Source organism: Dendroctonus ponderosae, unplaced genomic scaffold (genome assembly GCF_020466585.1).
Source record: "Dendroctonus ponderosae isolate FM_Combo_2020 unplaced genomic scaffold, Dpon_F_20191213v2 Dpon_F_20191213_1, whole genome shotgun sequence".
Taxonomy (NCBI): domain Eukaryota; kingdom Metazoa; phylum Arthropoda; class Insecta; order Coleoptera; family Curculionidae; genus Dendroctonus; species Dendroctonus ponderosae.
Window position 1 is genome coordinate 62,450,592 of NW_026017110.1, and position 6,000 is coordinate 62,456,591.

The 6,000-nt window shown below is 38.1% G+C and overlaps 1 protein-coding gene across 2 annotated transcripts in view; it reads left to right on the forward strand.

The window, feature by feature from the left end:
- Positions 1 to 6,000, forward strand: part of LOC109540988 (pair-rule protein odd-paired) — a 104,796-nt gene that overhangs the window by 73,623 nt on the left and 25,173 nt on the right. The gene's annotated exons all lie outside the window — the stretch shown is intronic.

Consider the following 6,000-nt stretch of genomic DNA (forward strand, 5'->3'; position numbering starts at 1 on the left):
GGACAAAGAGGAAGAAAACGATAGCGATATTATTGTGTAATAGTATATTTTTTGTGATTTATTGGACGGGACACGTGTTTTCATGACCTGCGGAATTTGCTGGCCATAGTTTTACGAACTTCACATCTATTTTTTGAGAGTATTTCTAAATTACAACAGAAAATTACGCGAACGCGATCAATTTAACGATTTATTAGCCACATAAATAATGGTATGCTAACAATTTTTCAGTTAAATAGACATGCACAAAACCTCAGGGGTCTGATTCGATTGTCAATAAGTATCTTGGTGGAAAATAAAAATCAATTGAGCGTGCTAATTTCAACATCAATATTTTACAAATTCAAGTAGACCTGAAGAAAGCCTAAATGGGTTTAAATAATCGTAGGTACAATAAGCAGTAGAATAAAAGTGTCTTTCTACAAATAAGATTAATATCCAAAGCCTTTGAGCGGTTAAATTTCGTCTGTGGTGGCATGAAGGGTTATTAGGGAAGTGAGCAAAAAACCGTGGTGAAATCGATGAGTCCCAGTGTTAAATGCATTTAAGTGTGTTTAAGGTAGGTAGAAAACTGTCCCCTATGGGAATTTTGAGGTGTCAAAAAACAGTTGCAAAGGGCACTCGTATGAATAGGGGTAAAACATATTAGGAGATGAGGTAGCGGGTTTTAAAGGCTATTGTAGTAATGAATATACTCAATCGGATGACTCAAATCAAAGAGTTTTAAGTGTTATTCGATTATTACAGCTGAATAGTTCTTAGCCCGTTGATAGTGGCTCACTAACGTAAATTGGGAACCTTAAGAACTACTCGATGGTAGTTGCTTCTAATTCCATTCAGTTCATATGGAAGGCGATTTCGCTTCTTTATTAGGTTAGAAAAAATGAAATCACCTCTAATGGAGAGTGCCGAACTGAGTAAAGCCAGTGCATGTGAAGAAAGGCATGGGCGATAATTTGTTCTATCCAGTTAGGCACTCGACTGGATGGAACTAACGGGCTTCAGGAAGACTCAGGCGATACACTAGCCAAAAGAAACATTCAGTAATAGGCAGGATTTAAGGCAGACGTGAAAAACTGATTATAACTCAGTTTGAAAATATATTACTCCAAACACAACTTCAAGAATAAAACGTCCTGGCAAATGCTTCACGCAGCAGTCAGAGTACTTTGAAATCGTAGGCAATTAATTTGGGTAGTGTATCGTAACGAAAAGTACAGTAAAGAAGAGATCAGCAAACAAAATTCGAAAAACGAGCGAAATAAACTTATGGTTTATGCGGGTGCCGGAATGGCGAGCACCCATTATAAGTAATGCCTGGTGAATTGTTGATATTAACCCCGAGAACGTCTTGAGCTTGCTCTTTTCGCAGCCTTATGTCTTATTGTTATGACTTCGGCTCTTTATGCGACAATCCGGAGTAAATGGTTCGATTTCAAGGAAATATAACTAAAGGGCGTTAGTTTCTAACTATCGTCGCTTTATTTAAAAGCGTCTCCACCCCATTATGCTTTGTACCATTCGAGATGCTGGATAAATTACATAAACGTGAAAAACGTCCGATACATTTGCAGGAATTCCATTATACGTGAAACTGTATGCCAGTAGACATGACGCCAATAATACGTTAATCATCAAATGGAATGAATTGCAAGTCATGGATGGTTTGGCCACTAAATTAAATTAGGGCGAACTGGGCATAGCATCTATTGATTGGCCTGGTGGATGGACGTTTCACAAATAACTCCTTTGATTATAATTATCCAAGCACCGCTTTGGTGCATTCCATGTGGAAATTCCCGACGGGAAGCTACGTTTTATTTTCTGGAGGTTTTAAGGCTGAAGATTTTCGGTAAAGAAGAAGGTAAATGTTCGGAATTGTTGCGCTTTCATCGGAGAGACGACAACAACATGTAAATTTAGCGGAAAATGGAAATGGCAATTTCACGGAAACGTCGGAGAACACTTAGAAGGGTTAAATAATGTGAGTGCATTACTCTTAACGTCTTAACATGGGTGAACATTAAGGGAGTTTAGGATAAGATAATGCTAGAAGCTAGGTAATAAATCTATAAAATCTCCTGGAACCGTCCTAAAAATGTCTTGCGGCCAATCTGAAATTCCCAGTTGCTAATAGATGCGATACACAGGATTAACAGGATCAGTGGAAAACGCCGGAGCGAACATAAGAGGCTTCTCTGGAACTTCGCAAGAAGTATACTTTTGTCGAAAATGTCTAATTGCCTCCATCGTCATCAGGCTAAGAGTGGGTCTTTACTTTAGATTTCGCCGACTTAATAACTATAGTTACAGGAAGAAGTTCGTCCAAATTGCGGGCAATTTTCCGACTTTTGCTAATTACGAAATCTTGAGAATAACGAGAGAAAAATAAAAAACTAATTAGGGAAAATCCCGAAAGTCTCTAAACATCGGTATAAGAACATCTAAAGCACGTTCCTTCTGTGCCTTAATTTATTCGATTCTGCATGTTACTATAAAGCCGGAATTGGGTCTAGTAGAGAATGCAATTTGAGCCAACGAGAGTTGTAAGTTTTATCTTCATGCATTTGGATCATCCTTGCAAGTTGGAAGGATAATTTGCCGACTAAATGCTGAAATCTGTGAGCCACCTTAACCTTAATCATCCTTTTGATGCATGTAGAACTTTGCCAGTGACAATGCAAAATTTAATCAAAAAAAATAATTTTAGCGTAGTACCATTTAGGCAAATTCAGGACGAGCGAAAAGAGTGAATCATGGTGAAAATCCAGCATTTGCAATTAAATCCCCAAAACGTGAACTATTAATTAATAGATATTAACCGGCGATATCTTCCTTATTATCGACCCAAACACCTCATATATGCACATTATTGAGCTTCTTAGGGCAAAAACAATTCAATGAGCCCAAAAAACACTGATACGAAATTTCAAGTTTTGACCGAAATTTTCATAGGGGGAGGGTCGATTGTGACCCGAAATATTCAACATTTTTGACTCGTTTTAAGCAGTCTTTTTGGATCGTCCTTGCACGTTGGAAGGATAATTTGCCGACTAAATCTGTGAGCCACCTTAACCTTTGTCGTCCCTTTGATGCATGTAGAACTTTGCCAGTGAGAATGTAAAACTGTAAAATGTGTTAATCAAAAAAATGAGTTTTAGCGAAGTGTCATTAAGGCAAATTCAGAACGCCTGCTTCCAAAGTGACATAAAAAGTTCTTTTATAGTTATTAGGAGTTTTTACGGCTTTGAATAAACAACTTCGCAGCATGAAATTAAGTGGAAAATGGCTAGTCACAATTTACACAAAAAATAAACAGTAGGGCAGAGCATGAAAGCGTCAGACCTCCACCTGCTTAACACTTCAGGGAATTGCTGGCCTGCAGTGGTCTTAAGAATGAATCATGGTGAAAATCCAGCATTTGCAATTAAACTGAAATTTCCAATATGTTGATTAAGGTGAATACGACTGAGGTCTTCACCGGAACCATCAAGGAATGAAAATGATTGATTAATTGCGCGTCCAAAGCACTATTCTAGCAACTAAAAATAAACCTCCAACGTGTGAACTATTAATATTCCATATTTAAAATGCAAATATTGTGTTATAATAAGTGGCCCATTTATTTCCTTCATCTGATCTAGTTTTTTTTACTTCGCCTCCGACTTAATAGCGTTTAACATATTAAATCAAATGGGACCAAAATTGGTCGCTTTCTTTTCCAAAAAAGCTTGCTTATGCCCTGAACAAGTATGAAGGACCACTGTACAACGTACCACAGGTCGAGCCCTTATCGCAACTTTTTAATGCGTACACTGCACGCAACAAATCCGGAAAAGGTTTGAAAACTGTTCACTTCATAACACTTAATGATCCTTATGTCGTGTTAGATTTACATATTTTTCGGTGCATGTGTGCGACTCGTACGATTTAATTCAGATTTAATTGTTTCTAACATTAGTATTTAAGGACATCGATAACTTGTCATATATCCACCTTGTTGAACTTACATTATAATTTCACGGTATAACAGTTCGCCCTCTTTTTATCGCCCTTTTTTGATTCATAGCATACGGTGAATTTCGAAATGTGATTTTAATTTAATTACTACTTGTTCTTGCTACAATATGTTACTATATGTGTCGATGTGAAAGTTTCTTCGATTTTCTAACGCTTGGTAGAGAAAGTTTTGGTGTGTGAACTTGTCGTGCTTTTGTAACACTCTGTATTGAGTGAGAAAAATCGATTGCCGCGGTTTATCGATTTAAATGATGGGCTGTGCGAAAAATTCTTCATCTGGGATTAAGTGAGATAATTTAGGAACAGTGTGCAACTCACTAAAGCGCCGGTAAACAGGCATTTATCAAATGCACCGCAGTGTAAATCTAGTTTCGTAAGCCAGTCATATTTCACAGTCCACTAAATAATCGCATTTTCGTCTGTAGATATCCAGATATGACACGTATTATTTCAATTTGATTCCTTTTTCTCACCCCATCTCGGGTTTTAACGCCCATTCCGTTTCCACTCTATGATATAGTGGCTGACTGTTGCGCCCGTTTGTCTCTAATTTATTAAGAGAGCTTTTTTCCACTCTCACTCACCCATAAATCTATTGATTTATTTTCACGAATGGAGTGGTAATGAAATGCATAATTTCCCCATTTGCTTACTGATATTAATTGCCCAAGGTAACGAATGTTTCTCTTATTATGGGTGTACACGAGGCAGAGGAAGAGAATAGTTTCTTCTAGCTCGTTTGCTCAAATCGGCCTCTGCAGGAACATTGACCAATCAATGATGAACGAATTGCTTAATCTTCATTACAACTGCAGGTACATGCTTGATATACGCTCGTTTGCGCCGTTTTACGCTTGCATGTCCAAGCCGAGCACATTTTGCTATAATTCAGCTAATTGGGATTATGCTTACTGCTATATGTAATCCCTCAACGCATGTAGTTAATTAGACGTTCAAACCTGCGTTAATTAAGGCGGAACATCACTAAACCTGAGTTCCATGTTTCAAATCCTTACTAAATATTATTTTCTGGCTAATGTTCAGCAAGTCCTGGTATTTGCAGGATTTACCATAACGATTCTAATCAATATGGACACGGTTAATAGAATTTCTGAATGTGTATTAACAATCTCCGTCGGGAATACTCGTGCTAATCGAATTATTGGCGGATCTATTGGTAATTCATAGATCTAATTAAAACGCCCATTTTGGTTTCTCAGCGTTCCGCCAGATAAATTTAATAACCAGGACATTTGTCTAATGTCTGGCTTAAGACGTGGCAAATGAAAATGGTGTTAGCCGAAAGATAAAACCAGGAGCTGTTTATTGAGGGCTAAAAGAATACATTTCCACTTTATATAAGGACGTGAATTGAGATGACAAATAATACAGATTAGGAGAAAGCGCGCCCGAAGCTCGACGCCGATCGTCGAGACGGGAAGCGATTCATCATCTGACACGTAACACCAAATTTCTATCTTCTTTGGCGAACTCATCGCGGCGGGGACTCTGGGAGTTTAGATCCAAGTCATAAACCGGAAGTGGGGATAATTGTGCTCATTTCACCCGTAATTCTCTCCCTCAAGTATTAAGCAATTTGGCTTCGAAAACATTCAACTCTGATTTCTATCTGAAGTGATTTTTGCCGGATTACTGGAGATGAAATTAACACAGTTCTGGGCAAAACATATTTTTTACGTGCCTGTAATATCGCAAGCACCTTTACAATTATTCACTGACTATGAAGGCTCTAAGAATCTGACTAAGATTCTTAGTCACTAAGATTCCTAGTCAGATTCTTAGTCGGAAAGCACGGGAGATCACTTCGCCCACTGCCTCATCGCCTTTGAAAATGTCCACCGCAGTTGTGGACGAAACGTCAGGAAGAAATTCCGATAGACCACGGCTTCAAAATAAAAAATAAATTACATTTAGGAATGTTTTCCGGGCTTTGAAGCCGTGGTCTATCGGAATTTCTTC